A 17320-nucleotide genomic window follows, 5' to 3' on the forward strand; every position below is an offset into this window, starting at 1 on the left:
GAGAAGACTCTTGAAAGCCCCTTGGACTGCAAAGAGATCCAACCAGTTCATTCTAAAGGACATCGGTCCTGGTATTCATTGAAAAGACTAATGCTAAAGCAGAAACTCCAGTACTTTGGCACCTCATGTCAAGGGTTGACTCATTGGAAAGACCCTGATGCTGGGAGGGATTGGGGGCAGGAGGAGAAGGGGACGACAGAGGATGAGATGGCTGGATGGAATCACCGACTCGATGGACATGAGTTTGGGTAAACTCTAGGAGTTGATGATGGACAGGGAGGCCTGAGTGCTGCGATTCATGGGGTCATAAAGAGTCGGACATGACTGAGAGACTGAACTGAACTGAACTGAAGCCAGAGCCACCTTGGTAGGTCTCTGACACTTTCAAGGAGGTATTTTGTGATACTTCATCCAGTGTTTCTAGTTGTTCTTAGGAAAAAAACAGACAAAACAATAAAATAAGCCTCAATGATCTCCAAAAATTTTCTCAAAATCCAGGTTTTCTAGTGTTTAAAAAACAGTTTTGTGTACTAGTTATACTTACATTGAACCCTGACTCATCACGTTTGTGGTTCTGTCTTCACTGGATTTGTTTAAAAAAAATCAGCAAATACTCTATTATTGATAGCAGAAACCTTTATTTGGGAATTATTGTTTATTTTTCACAGTGGAATTCATTTCTAAATTGCTTGTTTCAGTGTAATGGCTGCAAAATGGTTAGATTTAAGTGTTAAAGGAATAGCAGGCGTCAGGATCTACTCCCAGTAAGCATGTGGAGTCCAGTCATTCCTTGTGCTTTTGCTGTTTTCCATTAGAAGCTTTACTAATATACTCTCTTGTGTGGGCCTTCAAGCGCTTTACTAGCTGCGCCAGAACTTTAAACCAGGCGTTAGGAATGTCCTTGAATTGATCAAGTTCAAAGCAAAAAAATACCACCTCATTCAAAACTAACAAAGTGTCAGGAAAGTGCCTCACTGACCATATTTTTCCTGTGCTTTGCTTTTTCCTTTTTTTGTGCTTCTTATCTCTGTCAGCCAACTTTCTTTTAATTATTTGTTCCCACCAAAGTGACAGAATTGGGTTATTCCAAATTCTATGTAGCCGATAAAAAATCTCTTGTGCAAGCCTGAGAAGGAAAAGCCTTTGGATCCCAGGTGCTTTTAAGAGAACACAATTAACATTCAGGACTGTACTGAGCAAGACAGTGTGCCTCTTTCAGTGAGCAGAAAAATTAGGGCATTTATTTATAGCTCTTTGAAAAGAGCAGTGTCCATTTTTGCCAAAAAAGTTTCTCTATCCAACTCGACGTACTTTTCTTTTAGACCAGCACTCTTTTTAAATCACTATTGACTGCCAGTTAAGGCACACGTGTAAACTCAAATGTCAAATGATATAACAAAATTATTTTATGTAGCAATGAAGTAGAAGGATGATCTGTTTTATTTTATTCAGCATACTTTTACTGAGTCCCTGTAATATTCAAGTCACTTTTCTAGAAGGGTCTGAAGGTTGCAAACATACATAAAACAGTTCTTCATCTCAAAGGACTTACAGTACAATAACAAGAGATATAATTGAAACATGTAGAAGCAAAGTGTTACTGTACACAGTGGAAATAGGTATTTTTGTTTGCTAACAGAAATCAAGGATATAGGAAATAGAATTTGAGCTGGATTTAAAGAGTAGGTAGGATTTCACCAGGAGAAGGCAATGGCACCCATTCCAGTACTCTTGCCTGGAAAATCCTATGGAGAGAGGAGCCTGGTGGGCTGCAGTCCATGGGGTCGCTAAGAGTCGGACACGACTGAGCGACTTCCCTTTCATTTTCATGCATTGGAGAAGGAAATGGCAACCCACTCCAGTGTTCTTGCCTGGAGAATCCCAGGAACAGGGGAGCCTGGTGGGCTGCCGTCTATGGGGTCGCACAGAGTCGGACATGACTGAAGTGACTTAGCGGCTTAGCAGGATTTCACCAACCACATCTTCAGAGTCACTTTTCTTTTTTAAATTTCTTTTTCTATTCTTTTTTGAATTTTTCCCCCATTTAGGTTATTCCAGAATACTAAGCAGAGTTCTCTATACAACAGGTCCTTGTTGATTAATTATTCAGAGTCACTTTTCCATGAAGCAGTCTCTAATGCGTCCCTGAGGTACAATATTTGACCTGCCTTCACACACACACTCACACACACACACACACACACACACACACTTCCTTTATCTTCCTTTATGCCGTACTCTTCACTGAATATATTGTCTACTCTTAGGACCTATAGTTTGTATCATCTAACTATATTGTAAGCTTCTTAAGGGATCTCCAGGGCCTGACAAGTACTAGGACTATTCCAACCCAAAACAAATATTCATAAACATCTGCTTAATTAATTAATTACCTGATTAGTTAGTTATTAGAGAATTAAAAGAGAGGAAAATACAGATTCTAGTTTCATATTTTTTCACAGGTTTGGATCCCCAGAACGTAGATTGTGATTGCACATGGAATTCACCTGGGAAGTTTTTGTAAAAAAATAACAAATATTTTATTAAGAAAAATTTCAAACATTTATAAAGCAGACCAAATGGTAGAATGGATGTCCTTGTACTCATCAACCAGTTTCAACTGCTGCAGAAATACTGCAAAAGGGCATTCCTCAAATGTAGTTTTGCATTTTTATAGTTTTCTTTTTAAAATATGAGTCAATAAGTATTTATTGAGCATGTATTATGCAGAAATTTTAATTAAGTTTTCTGCTTCTCAATTTTTGAAAATTATTAAAATTTCTTATGAGTTTTGCATGACTGCTTAAGTGTTTCAGCAATATTATGGCTTTGGCATCTTATCAGATTCAAGGATAAAAGAACTCAATTTTCATTTTGTTATTTCATTAATACTCTCAAGCAACAAGAAGATAAAAAACAGAGCCATATGATGAACAAAACAAAAAGGTAGATGATTTACACTCTACAGCTGTATCATAGACTAGTATAAAGCTTGAAATCTGTAAGGTTCTCAGAAATTTTAAATATTCTTGAAAATGGCATATTTTTCAACCCAAACATCATTGCATAATTCATACTCCAAGGTTTGAAACCTTAGGTGAAATAGTTGATGACAGATATTCCATTAGGGTGTGAAGCGTTTTTTGGTGCAAAATCCTTCCGTTTTGAAATGCTGTCAATAATACTATATCTGCTTCACATGAAGGTGGTTTTAGATCTAAGAAAACAACTAAGTGTGGGGGATGGTGAAGGGGACAGAAGGCAGATGTACTACTTTTATCTCCCTTTTCAAAGCTGAAAGCAGATGAAATAGCAGTTAAAAGGTGACTTCTTTAGAATCTACAGTTAATTGAGGAAAATAATGGCTTAAAATAAGAATTGGTTATCCTCAGTCACCATCAGCTGTAGAGTAGAAGATAAAGTAGTATAAAGAGTAGAGTACAAGTAAATATACAGGAATCCTCTCTTGGATCACATCTTATAAGTTTAGTCAGTGAACTACTTCTTCAAATTAGAAGAAAAGAGATTGCATGGGTGCAGGATGGCTTCACTGGGAGGTTAATGAAACTTACACAGCAGCATCCCTCACTTGGTGAGCCCTTTCCAGCATCCTGGGGGAGACCTTAGCAAAGTATTAATTAGACATATGCTTTGCAACATTAAGCTACTTTAATTATAATTGCTTCAGATTAAATTATCTCTTTCCATTCTGACATCCCCTTATTTTTTTAATAAATTTATTTATTTTAATTGGAGGTTAATTACTTTACAATATTGTATTGGTTTGCCATACATCAACATGAATCCGCCACAGGTTATACACGTGTTCCCCATCCTGAACCCCCTTCCCCCTCCCTTCCTGTACCATCCCTCTGGGCCGTCCCAGTGCACCAGCCCCAAGCAATCAGTACCATGCATCGAACCTGGACTGGCAATTCGTTTCATATATGATATTATACATGTTTCAATGCCATTCTCCCAAATCATCCCACCCTCTCCCTCTCCCACAGAGTCCAAAAGACTGTTCTATACATCAGTGTCTCTTTTGCTGTCTCGCATACAGTGTTATCGTTACCATCTTTCTAAATTCCATATATATGTGTTAGTATACTGTATTGGTGTTTACTATTAGGATGTCATTTACAAGCTCAAGAGGTTAAGACCAGAACTCGATATATTTTTGCTGGGCATTATTCAACCTACTAACATTATCATGATGGTTTGATAATCAAGTGTTTTGATAATCAGCATTCACTAGTTAAGATGTCAGTAATGCTTGAAATGGGAAATGAATGTAAGATATGTGAGGCTTGGACATGTCATCACTGTGAAGGGACCCTGTGCACCTATGAGGTGGAGGTACATCCTGTCTTTACCAGGTCACTGACTCCTTCAGGGGCTCAGACTTGTCTCTGTCCTCTGTCCTCCATTTAGTGGCCCTAGAAATACTTTGCCTGGAATGAAGCTTCAAGGTCTTCCCAAGAAGTTACTGTCTCTAATGCCCATGACATACATTTTATGCGTGCGTGCTAGGTTGCTCAGTCGTGTCCGACTCTTTGTGACCCCATGGACTGCAGCCCTTCAAGCTCCTCTCCATGGGATTCCCCAGGCAAGAATACTGGAGTGCGTTGCCGTTTCCTTCTTCAGGGAACATTCTTGTAACACCTGCTAAAATAATAAGATCATGCACTGTTATTTTTAGTTATAATTGTAGGATTTCGTGATCAGCATCGAATATGAAAGTGTACATATATGTTTTCTGTTTGGATGTTTGTGACTATTTGTTTCTTACTTTCTTGTTCAGTGTTCATTGAATGAAGTTCAATTTACAAAACTTTTCAGCAGCCTAAAGGTATATTGTGTGTTTATAATTGGTTTAGAAATCATATTGACAGATGGCTAATATAATATTGCAGTTATGTTTGTCTATCTAGAAAAATATTAGGAATAATCTGTGTTTATACAAAGCTATTACAGTTTAAAGTCATATAAGCACCTCATAAGTGGCCTGTAAATGTCTGTGTACTGTCATTATTGATTATTTACTTTGTGTGGGTCATGGAGAAAATGTTTAAAACTCAGCCAATTTCCTTTGGCACAGAATTTTTATTAAATCATTCTCCATGGAAAGAAGGATGCTAAGGACAATTTTGATATTAGCCTAAAAGAGGATACAAATAAAATATGAAACTGTCTTTCGGGGCTTTACTGTTCAACATAACTTATTTGAAAGCAATAAATAAATACTTTGAAACATTTCTCAAAGTGTTTCTTGAAAGATTAATTTTATGGTTGGTAATAAGTAGAATGTGGAAACAGAGTTCTGTGACCAACTATAAATGGAAAATACTAAATTGGACAACCTTCTTGGTAAGGGTTTCATCTCAGACTTGAGTATAAAAATATACATTGTGAGTCTCCAAGAAGGTAATGGCAGAGCATGAAGTAGTTCCCCCAAATTATATGAAAGTGAACTTCTCAGTGAACTAGTGTGCCACAGAATACACTGGGAAATGCTGGCATTTTTACCAGTCAACTAATCAAGATTCCTCCATTGAAGCTGGAGATGGTTCATTTCCTGAACTTGATGTCCTCCGGTGCTTTGCTAGGGAGGAGGAAGTGAGGAACAGCCTCTGAGAACATCCTCTAAGATGCAGCCAGCGACTCCCATCTCCCAGATGATTAACTGGGGCTTTTATCCAAGTGTGTTCAGCTCATAAATGGAGAGTCCGTTCCACCCACGTCAGTCTGCTTTGAAACTCTTAATTATCCTACCTTCTACTGCTTTTTGAAATGGTAAAAATAGTACTGTTATTATTTACTGTCCTGAAAATTTTCTGGTAGGTTTCAGGAAGAGTTTAAAGTGAATTCTTCAAACTGGAGACTTAAGAATGGAGCTTTTACCATTTTAATAGCATGGGATTGCTTTACAGAAAACAGTTTTTCCTCTGATATTTAAAGAAGCTTTTCTCCCTTTTATTAACAATTAGATATAGATTTTTTAATTAGTCTCATTTTCTTTCCTTCCCTTTCTCTAAGTTATATTAGCACTGGCCCTTAATTTCAATCACTCTAAGTGACCAAACCAAATGTTACTGACAAAATGGCAGAGGGGAGGGGAAAGAGGATATATGAATGAAGAAAATCTGTTTATAGCAAGAACAGTAAGGAAAAATTGCTGCTGCTGCTACTGCTAAGTCGCTTCAGTCGTGTCCAACTCTGTGTGACCCCATAGATGGCAGCCCACAGGCTCCCCCGTCCCTGGGATTCTCCAGGCAAGAACACTGGAGTGGGTTGCCATTTCCTTCTCCAATGCATGAAAGTGAAAAGTGAAAGTGAAGTCACTCAGTCGTGTCTGACTCTAGCGACCCCATCGATTGCAGCCTACCAGGCTCCTCCATCCATAGGATTTTCCATGCCTTTAAGCTAGTGTTATACCCACAATCATAACTTTTAAGGAACTGAGAAGATCCAAATGTAATAATTAATATTAACAGTGTGGGTATCAATTTCATAGGCTATAAACTGAAGTGCTTAGGAAATGTAACTCCAATTCTTTGTAACTGGACATAACTCTCTTCTTGGCCTCCATTACTGCTAGATGGTGGAAAACTTAACCTGGTCATTTCTGCATAAGTCAGTTTCAGTAACTTTATAGCAACATGGTAATTCCCCATCCCTTCATTTACAACAAATGGACAGAACCTTGTCAAAATCAACTTTTAAGAAAGCTCCATGCTGGCCAAAATCTGACACATCCCAGTTTGTGTTCAGCCTCCCAGGGAGCAATTTGGCACCCTGGTCATCACTTTTGAGGGTTTGAAGCTGAGTCTTCCAGCTGCCCCCATCCCCAGTCACACACACAGACAGACAGAAACCACAAATCCAACAGAGTGTCTGGCTCCAGATGACAAGCTCTTTTCTGCTACATTTTGCAACTCTCATCAGCTAGCTGTCTTCTATCCCTCCACCTCCCATTAAAATGAACCTGTCTGTGTCTCTTTCTTTCCCTAGATTCCAGTGTGTGTTGCCATAGACATAACTAATGGTGTTCTTTGTTTCAAATGAAATATTTCAGTCCACAAGAAACAAGTTTATTTTGAGCCCCTCCATGTGCTGAGTTCTAATGTGATATGGTTCTTGACTTTAAATAAAACAGTAGATGTAAAACAGTTTTGGCAAATTGTAAAGCAGCTAAAATTACTTGTCTTCGCTGAGTTGTAGCCATATTTTTCAAGGAATAAATAGTCTATTACAGTATGTATCAGGATTAAATTTTGTGCAGCAGTTTCTTCCAGCCCTGCCTCTCACTCCACAGTCAAGGAAAGACAATCTCACCCTGTATCACCACTCTAATCTTTACTCTCTGCTCTCTACTCTTTGGGTTTCTCCCATTCCCTTGCATGAATATTGCCAGAGTCTCTGATTTGAGGAGCACCCTCCCATCCCTTTTTTGAAGAGGGGACAGGTGTAGGGTGGAAAGAAAGGTAATATTTTCATTCACTTCACTTCCCTGCCGTAAGTGAACTCTCATCACTACCAACCATCAATATTTTTACTGGTCCTTGGTCATTTATCTTGTCCATCTCCTCTAGAAACTTTTTAGAGCTTTGCCACTTTCTTTAAGCCCTTTGTTCAGGGTTCCCCCAGCTTACTGTCATGCTAAGTCGCTTCAGTAATGTCCAACTCTTTGCGACTCTATGGACTGTAACCCACCAGGCTCCTCTGTCCATGGGATTCTCCAGGCAAGAGTACTCAAGTGGGTTGCCATGCCCTTCTCCAGGGAATCTTCCCAACCCGGGAATTGAACCCAAGTCTCTTAAGTCTTCTGCACTGGCAGGCGGGTTCTTTACCACTTGCTCCACCACAGATGATAACTGAGGCCACTAGGCATGGTCTGTTTCAACATCCTGCCCTTTTAACCTACAAGTGTGTGTACGTCTTTAGTTCTTCCATCACCTTTACATCTACTCACTCCCAAATCCTGCCAATTTTACAAATCCCCCCACCTCTTCCTCCCCACTGCTATCCCCTTAGTTCAGACTCTCATCATCTCTCCTAAATGACCATTCTGCCTTCTCTGTTTTCTTTTTCAAGTACATCCTTGCTACAGCAGCCCAATTAATGCATCCAAAAGAGATATAACATCATCATTCTTAAAATAAAAGTTCCTTTCTCACCCACCTCTCCAGACACATTTTTCACTTTTACTTTGGAATATGGAAATGATCCTAGTTATACACCCTGAGGTACACAAGGCAAACCCTATGACTTTTTCATGTGGTTCCATCTCCTCAAGACGTTGTCGCCTGACTTTTAACCTGATTAACTTTTAATCCTCCTCTACGTTAAAGCACAGAATCATTTCTGGGAAGAGTTTCTTGAATCCTCAAACTGTCTTGGGTACTCCCTGCTATTTCTACATTTCCCTATGCAGACCTGGACCTCTATTACTGCTTCACAATGTTGTAATATAATTACCAGTTTGCCTACCTGATTCCCTCACTTAGACAAAGAACTCCAAAGGATAGCAACTGTGTCTGTTTCGTCTTTCCCGTTACCCAGCACATTGCTGGAAAATAAATAGATAAGTAGCTGGAAGTTGGGAATCTCACATTCTGTTGCAGGCTGATGAGGAAGCTCTTGGGGGGTGAGGGGAGGTTTCTTAATCCTTCAAATAACACTACACAACCTAATTTTTGATCCTTCCTACTAAGAACAGATAGTGAACAATTCAATTATATTTTAAGTTATCTCAAAGGCACAGTGTGGAAATGAACACATACTGATAAACTTCTGTTTGGTGATGAACATCTTTTTCTTCAATGAGCATCAAAAACAAACACCTCTCCCCCTTCTGAATAGTAATATTCTGCTCCTTTTAGAAACGCCCTTCTCTTAGTAGGGCAGCTTCATTACTAGAACAAGGTCATCCACAACCCAAGGACAGATTCAAAGCATAATGCACAGGAGGGCAGCACAATTCATGCCTACAGGTTGCAGGGAGATGAGATTATACAGAACTAGAGTTTGTTAAAATACCCACACACAGTTTTAATATTTAGAAGACGTAAAATACAATCAGGAAAAATATCCATGTATTGTGCATTCCGAATAAGTATCCTGAAATATTCTGTACTATATAAACATTCTTGAGGAAGAAAAATAACCCTTTAAGATGAATTGCCTTATCCTAGTATATGCCGTATTTTTATGATCTTAATAGAAATGGATGTTAGTGACCTACACAAAACAGTCTGAAAGGGTGGTCCAGAGCTGTTCTTTTGGCCAGCATGGTATACTCACTTAATTTTTAACAGTTGTGAAATATAACATAAGCATCATAAAAATGCATAATACATGGAAACATAGTTCAATGAATAATCATAAATTACAGACCTCTGCAACCATCTCCCAGGTCGAGAAACAGAACATCAGCATCTCCGTGTCTATTATAAGAGGAACTATACCCTCCCCAAATTCTTATGTTGAAGCCCTAAGCCCTAATACTTTATAATGTGAGTGTATTTGGAGATCGGGACTTTAAAGAGATAATTCGGGTTAAAGGAGGTTATTAGGGTGGTGCCCTAACCCAGTATGACTGATATCCTTATGAGAGAGATTCTGGAGGTACAGAGAGAGCACACACACTCAGGCATAGAGGAAAGGCCACGTGAGGACACAGGGAAGACAGCCATCTGCAGCCAAGCAGAGATGCCTCAGAAGAAACCAAACTTGCCAACAACTTCAATCTTGGACTTCCAGCCTCCAGAATTGTGTGAAAATTAATTTCTGCTTTTTAAGCCACCCAATCTGTGGTATTTCTTTATGGTAGTCCAAGCAAGCTAACACAGCACCATCAGAAGGACCCTTGTGGCCCTTTCAAATGACAACAGCCTCCCTCCCCTGCTTCAGACATGGTCACTGATTTTTTTAAGCTTTTTTTCATATTTGGGTATTTATATTGTAATATATAGATCTGAGCCATACATATACATGTGATATGTATGTACATACACATACACATATATGTATATGTACATATATGTGTACATGGACACATACATATATGTGTAAGTGTACATGTATACATGTGATATGTCACTAATTTGATTTATCATCATCAGTAAACATGTCGTCAATTTTTATTGCACTTATGTTTGCATCCAAAAAAATCACACCTGTGCTCGTATCCAAAAAGTATATATATAGCTTAGCTTTGCTAGTATTTCCATGTTTTTTATTAATTTGAATGTGAATGCCCTTAGGCAAAGCATCCACCCACTAACTCACAGCATCCGATATTTCCTCTTTATCTTCCCCTGAGATGTTCTTGGACATGTGTGTCTCCCACTCCTTGGCCTCATGCCCAGCCACCTGGAATGTGCCTCTTTTAATGGCCAATTATCAACTCAAGAATGACAGAGCCAATGATTCTAACAATCACACTCCTTCTTTCCCACCTGTTACAAATGCTAAATGTCAACTTTGGGGTTTTGAATTACAGTTGAAATCATTTGAGAATTTCATGACATCTATTGAAATAAGCAATGTCACCCTGAGTGTCACAATCTGAGACAGAAAATCACTAGTTTAGCCAGGGCAATCTTTATTTAAAGACACAACAACACCCAAACCCTTTCTTTGCCCATAACACTCAAGGTTCCAAAGGAAAAAAGATGAACAGTCAAGTGAAACTACATCAGGAAGACTTTATTTACAAAGAAACTCACTACAGAAGCAGGAGAACCATGAGGAATAGTGCAGGAACCTAGGAACAGAGGGAGAGTGATGACAGAAGCCAGAAAGGGGGAGATTGTCAGGAAGAGAAGTCCTTGAGAGTGACCTTTGTTAAGAGTCCCAGCCAGCCTGAGGCGACTGCTCAGGAAGGGAGCCAGAGAAGTAACAACCTGTGCTCTCTTTTCTCCCTCTGACCACCTTCCTGGCTCCCCATTGACTTCACCAACCCAGAAAAAGAGTCGGACACGACAGAGTGACTAACACTTTCACTTTTTCTGGAAGTTTGGGATGACCAGATAATAATAACCATGGCGGAAAAGAAAAGGCAGGTCTCTTCAGTATTTAGATACAGTGTGCTTTTTAGATATCTAGCTACTGATTAGATTGTATGACATTTGCGTTTACTAATTTTAACACTCCAGACACTCTACTGTCAAATGCCAAAAATGATTAGGAGTAGGATAGACAACGACCATCTGGAAGGGCTCATATGCTTTTTAGGAAAGTGAGGGTGACCTGTACTCACATTTGGAACCAAAATTAGCTAATCTTCAAGCATATGTCTCTTCTTAAAAAATATACATATACATATCAAATGCCTTTGCTAACAGAATGGCATAACAGTATCTCATTACATTTAATACAAAGGTCACCTTTATTTCTAGGTGATTTTTATTACAATGAAATACACATTAAATATGTAATTTAATTAAATGTGAAAAAATATAATTTATAATATACAGTACTTTAATCCTATTTGTAAATGTGGAACTGGATGTGAAGAAGATCCATCTTGAAATCCAGCCAAAAGATTTTAGCTATTGAAATACCAGAGTAATCACCCAATAATCTAGAGGCATAAAATACCAAAGCAAGTGATGAATTAATCTCCTATCTGTCCTCAGAGACAGTTGACATTTGTAATCCAATAGAAGAAAAAGCGGAGAAGGCGATGGCACCCCACTCCAGTACTCTTGCCTGGAAAATCCCATGGATGGAGGAGCCTGGTGGGCTGCAGTCCATGGGGTCACGAAGTCAGACATGACTGAGCGACTTCCCTTTCACTTTTCACTTTCATGCATTGGAGAAGGAAATGGCAAGCCACTCCAGTGTTCTTGCTTGGAGAATCCCAGGGACAGGGGAGCCTGGTGGGCTGCCATCTAGGGGTCACACAGAGTCGGACACGACTGAAGTGACTTAGTAGTAGTAGAAGAAAAAGAAAAAAATGACTCAACAAAGAATGAGATGTGATACACAGAGTTCAGTTTGTTAAACAATAAACCAAACCCTTGGAAGAGTTGGGGTTGGGTCCCAAATTTACCTTCTTCCTTAAGTTAGACTACTTGTAAATAGTTAATGGGATGTAAAATGATTCAGCCACTGTGGAAACAGTATGGCAGTTCCTCAAAAAGTTAAACATAGAGTTATTACATGACCCTGCAATTCCATTCCCAGAAATATAATCAGAAGAATTGAAAATAGGGATTCCAAAAGATACATGTAAACCAGTGCTCACAGCAGAATTCTTCACAGTCGCCAACAGGTGGAAACAATCTAAGAGTCTATCAATGGACAGACGGATAAAAAAAGTTAAGTATATACCCACAAGGAAATATTATTCAGCAAGAAAAGGACTGAAGCCATGATATGTGCTACAACATGCATAAACTTTGAAAACATAAGGCTAAGTGAATTAATCCAAATGTAAAAGGACAAACATTGTCCTTATATGAAATATCTAGTATAAACAAAGTCATGGAGACAGCAGGTAAATTAGAGGTTACCAAGGGTTAGAGGGAAAGAGATGGGGAGCTATTAACCAATGGATACAGAGTTTCTGTGTGGGATACCTAAAGGGTTTTAGAAATACATAGTTGTGATGGTCATACAACATGATCAATGCACTAATACCACTAATTGTACATGTATAGTGACTGAAAGTCTCACAGATATTTTTATTTTTCAGTAACTCAGTCATGTTCAACTCTTTGCGACCTCATGGACCGCAGCACACGAGGCTTCCCTGTCTATCACCAATTCCTGGAGTTTACCCAAACTCATGTCCATTGAGTTGGTAATGCCATCTAACTATCTCATCCTCTGTCATCCCCTTCTCCTCCTGCCCTCAACCCTTCCCAACATCAGGGTCTTTTCAAATGAGTTAGCTCTTCCCATCAGGTGGCCAAAGTATTGGAGTTTCAGCTTCAACATCAGTCCCTCCAATTAACACTCAGGACTGATTTCCTTTGGGTTGGACTGGTTGGATCTCCTTGCAGTCCAAGGGACTCTCAAGAGTCTTCTCCAACACCACAGTTGAAAAGCATCAATTCTTCAGCACTCAGCTTTCCTTATAGTCCAACTCTCACATCCATACATGAGTACTAGAAAAATCATAAGCTTGACTAGACAGACCTTTGTTGATAAAGTAATATCTCTGCTTTTGAATATGCTATCTAGGTTGGTCATAACTTTCCTTCCAAGCAGTAAGCGTCTTTTAATTTCATGGCTGTAATCACCATCTGCAGTGATTTTGGAGCCCCCAAAATAAAGTCTCTCACTGTTTCCACTGTTTCCCCATCTATTTGCCATGAAGTGATGAAACCGGATGCCATGATCTTAGTTTTCTGAATGTTGAGCTTTAAGCCAACTTTTTCACTCTCCTCTTTCACTTTCATCAAGAGGCTTTTTAGTTCTTCTTCACTTTCTGCCATAAGGGTGGTGTCATCTGCATATCTGAGGTTATTGCTATTTCTTCCAGCAATCTTGATTCCAGCTTGTGCTTCTTCCAGTCCAGCATTTCTCATGATGTACTCTGCATGTAAGTTAAATAAACAGGGTGACAATATACAGCCTTGACGTACTCCTTTTCCTATTTGGAACCAGTCTGTTGTTCCATGTCCAGTTCTAACTGTTGCTTCCTGACCTGCATACAGGTTTCTCAAGAGGCAGGTCAGGTGATCTGGCAGTCCCATCTCTTGAAGAATTTTCCACAGTTTATTGTGATCCACACAGTCAAAGGCTTTGGCATAGTCAATAAAGCAGAAATAGATGTTTTTCTGGAACTCTCTTGCTTTTTCAATGATCCAGTGGATGTTGGCAATTTGATCTCTGGTTCCTCTGCCTTTTCTAAAACCAGCTGGAACATCTGGAAGTTCACGGTTCATGTATTGCTAAAGCCTGGCTTTTGAGCATTCCTTTACTAGCGTGTGAGATGAGTACAATTTTGTGGTAGTTTGAGCATTCTTTGGCATTGCCTTTCTTTGGGATTGGAATGAAAACTGACCTTTTCCAGACCTTTTCCACTGCTGAGTTTTCCAAATTTGCTGGCATACTGAATGTGGCACTTCCACAGCATCATCTTTTAGGATTTGAAATAGCTCAACCTGAATTCCATCATCTCTACTAGCTTTGTTCATCATGATGCTTCTTAAGGCCCACTTGCCTTTGAATCCCAGGATGTCTGGCTCTAAGTGAATGATCACACCGTCATGACTCTCTGGGTCATGAAGATCTTTTTTGTACAGTTCTTCTGTGTATTCTTGCCACCTCTTCTTAATATCTTCTGCTTCTGTTAGGTCCATACCATTTCTGTCCTTTATCAAGCCCATCTTTGCATGAAATGTTCCCTTGGTATCTCTAATTTTCTTGAAGAAATCTCTAGTCTTTCCTAATCTATTGTTTTCCTCTATTTCTTTGCACTGATCACTGAGAAAGGCTTTCTTATCTCTCCTTGCTATTCTTTGGAACTCTGCATTCAAATGGGTATATCTTTCCTTTTCTTCTTTATTTTTCGCTTCTCTTCTTTTCAAAGCTATTTGTAAGGCCTCCTCAGACAGCCATTTTGTTTTTTTGCATTTCTTTTTCTTGGGGATGATTGTAATCCCTGTCTCCTATACAATGTCATGGAGCTCCGTCCATAGGTCATCAGGCACTCTGTCTATTAGATCTAGTCCCTTAAATCTATTTCTCACTTCCACTGTATAATCATAAGGGATTTGACTTAGGTCATACCTGAATGGTCTAGTGGTTTTCCCCACTTCCTTCAATTTCAGTCTGAATTTGGCAATAAGGAGTTCATGATCTGAGCCATAGTCAGTTCCCAGTCTTGTTTTTGCTGACTGTATAGAGCTTCTCCATCTTTGGCTGCAAAGAATATAATCAATATGATTTTGGCGTTGACCATCTGGTGATGTCCATGTGTAGTGTCTTCTCTTGTGCTGTTGGAAGAGGGTGTTTGCTATGACCAGTGTGTTCTTTTGGCAAAACTCTATTAGCCATTGCCCTACTTCATTCTGTACTCCAAGAGCTTCCCTGATGCCTTAGTTATCAATCAGGGGATGTTAATATATCATTAGAACATTAAAGAGAGTTGATAAATAGATTATTCTTTAGTATTACTAAATTAAATTCTTCCAGCCTTTTCTTCGGAGAAGGCAGTGGCACCCCACTCCAGTACTCTTGCCTGGAAAATCCCATGGACGGAGGAGCCTCATGGGCTGCAGTCTATGGGGTCACTAAGAGTCGGACAGACTGAGCAACTTCACTTTCACTTTTCACTTTCATGCATTGGAGAAGGAAATGGCAACCCACTCCACTGTTCTTGCCTGGAGAATCCCAGGGACGGGGGAGCCTGGTGGGCTGCCATCTCTGGGGTCACACAGAGTCGGACACGACTGAAGCGACTTAGTAGCAGCAGCAGCAGCAGCAGCTTTTCTTGCTAAAACCCTAAAATAAGGGTGTTTTTTAAAAGGCTAAACAGAACAATAACTTCTGGATTACTGGTACCCAAGTGGGAAATGAAGACAGAGGCCAAGTTGCCTTGTCAGAGGTGATGAAGATTTCCACCCCTATCTGATTGGAGGAAGCATCACATCCTTCTTTCTCTGGCTGAGCCCTAAGTTGGTTTCCCTCTCCCACTCTGCAGTATAATTATCAAGAATCATAGCTTTCATTTTGTTAATAAGCAGACTTTTGTCAAAGGTTTTAAAATTGTAACTACTGATGTTTCTAATTTAAAAAATAACACATTTTTATTATAATGATTTTAGAAAAAAATACAGACAAGTTCAAGGAAGGAAAAATAAATTACCCATAATTTTACCATCCAGATATAATTATGATTAGTAGTGTGATGTTTCTGCTTAATGTGAGACTTACTTGATTAATTTTAGTCAAAAACCATAGCGCCCAACTTTTCTACATTATGAAACAAACAGTTTTGCATTGGAAAAGTACAATATACATAGAGCAATCTCCTCATATGAAAATTGTCCCCATTACCATTTGTATGTGTTCTAACCCAATCAGCCAAAGGCTGCTAACAGATAGAGCTGTAGTCTGAAAAGTCACATCTATTGACTTTTTTTTTTAACAGTAAGGGAGACCACAAACCACAGGAACCATGGGGGTGACTCACCGAGGAAAGAAAGAAATGGGATTTAAGAGAAGCAATGCTTTGATAGGCTCAGAGAAAAGCAGAGCTGTGGATGAAAGAGTCAACATGAAGTCTGGTCTGCAAAGTAGACCCAGAGTCCTTTTTCCTTGAAAACCACAAAGTGAAGATAGATGTGAAATGATGTGTCCAGAAATCCCTTATCTGAAACAGCACATGGGTTGGACGTCAAGGCTGCTTCTCTGGGTCAAAGGACGGAAATCTTTCCAGCTAGGAGAATGGGGCACTTCATTGTCATTCTTACGATTTCAAAGAGCGAATTTTCTGACTGTCTAGACATTAGAAAGCAAGATTTTTCAGTAAGTCAGTAAGTGTCCCTTGAAGAAGGAGCTGTTAAGACATTTATAGCTGCAGCATAGCCTTGGGAGAAACATTTTCTGTTAACTTAGCTGCTGTTTTGATCTTGATCTGTATCTGTCATTCCATTCCACCTGGATGAGTACCTTCTCAGTGAGAGCTCATTTTTGTTTTTTCAGGAGTTTTTCTCTGTTTTTTTTTAATGCCTGAGTTTTTGGTCTAAATTGTGGCAATTTTGTGTATCCACTTGTGGATCAATGATTTTATTCTTAATACTATTTTATTAGGCTTTTTATTTAGTTACCTAGTCTTTAATACACATGATTTTAATAGCTAAATAGCTGGCCCTCTTATAAGTGGACCAAAGATCACTTACCGAATCCAAGTTGGTTATTGCCAATTTTTAATTCAATCATCAATCCCTAATTTTATTTCAAGTTACATTGTGACAGACATCTGCATGAATATAACTTGATGCAAGCAATTACTGGGTCTGTTTTTCTAATATTTATTATTTATCTTTTATTGGCTGCACCAGATCATCATTGCAGTGTGCAGGATATTTAGTTGCAGCGTGCAAACTCTTAGTGGCCTCATGTGGGATCTAGTTCCCAGACCAGGGATAGAACCCCAGGCCCTTTCACTGGGAGTGTGGAGTCCCTCATGTGGGATCTAGTTCCCTGACCAGGGATAGAACCCCAGGCCCTTTCACTGGGAGTGTGGAGTCCCTCATGTGGGATCTAGTTCCCTGACCAGGGATAGAACCCCAGGCCCTTTCACTGGGAGTGTGGAGTCTTAGTCACTAGACCACCAGGAAAGTCTCTACTGGGC

This window comes from Bos indicus x Bos taurus, unplaced genomic scaffold, assembly GCF_003369695.1.
Source record: "Bos indicus x Bos taurus breed Angus x Brahman F1 hybrid unplaced genomic scaffold, Bos_hybrid_MaternalHap_v2.0 tig00002039_arrow_arrow_obj, whole genome shotgun sequence".
NCBI classification, from domain to species: domain Eukaryota; kingdom Metazoa; phylum Chordata; class Mammalia; order Artiodactyla; family Bovidae; genus Bos; species Bos indicus x Bos taurus.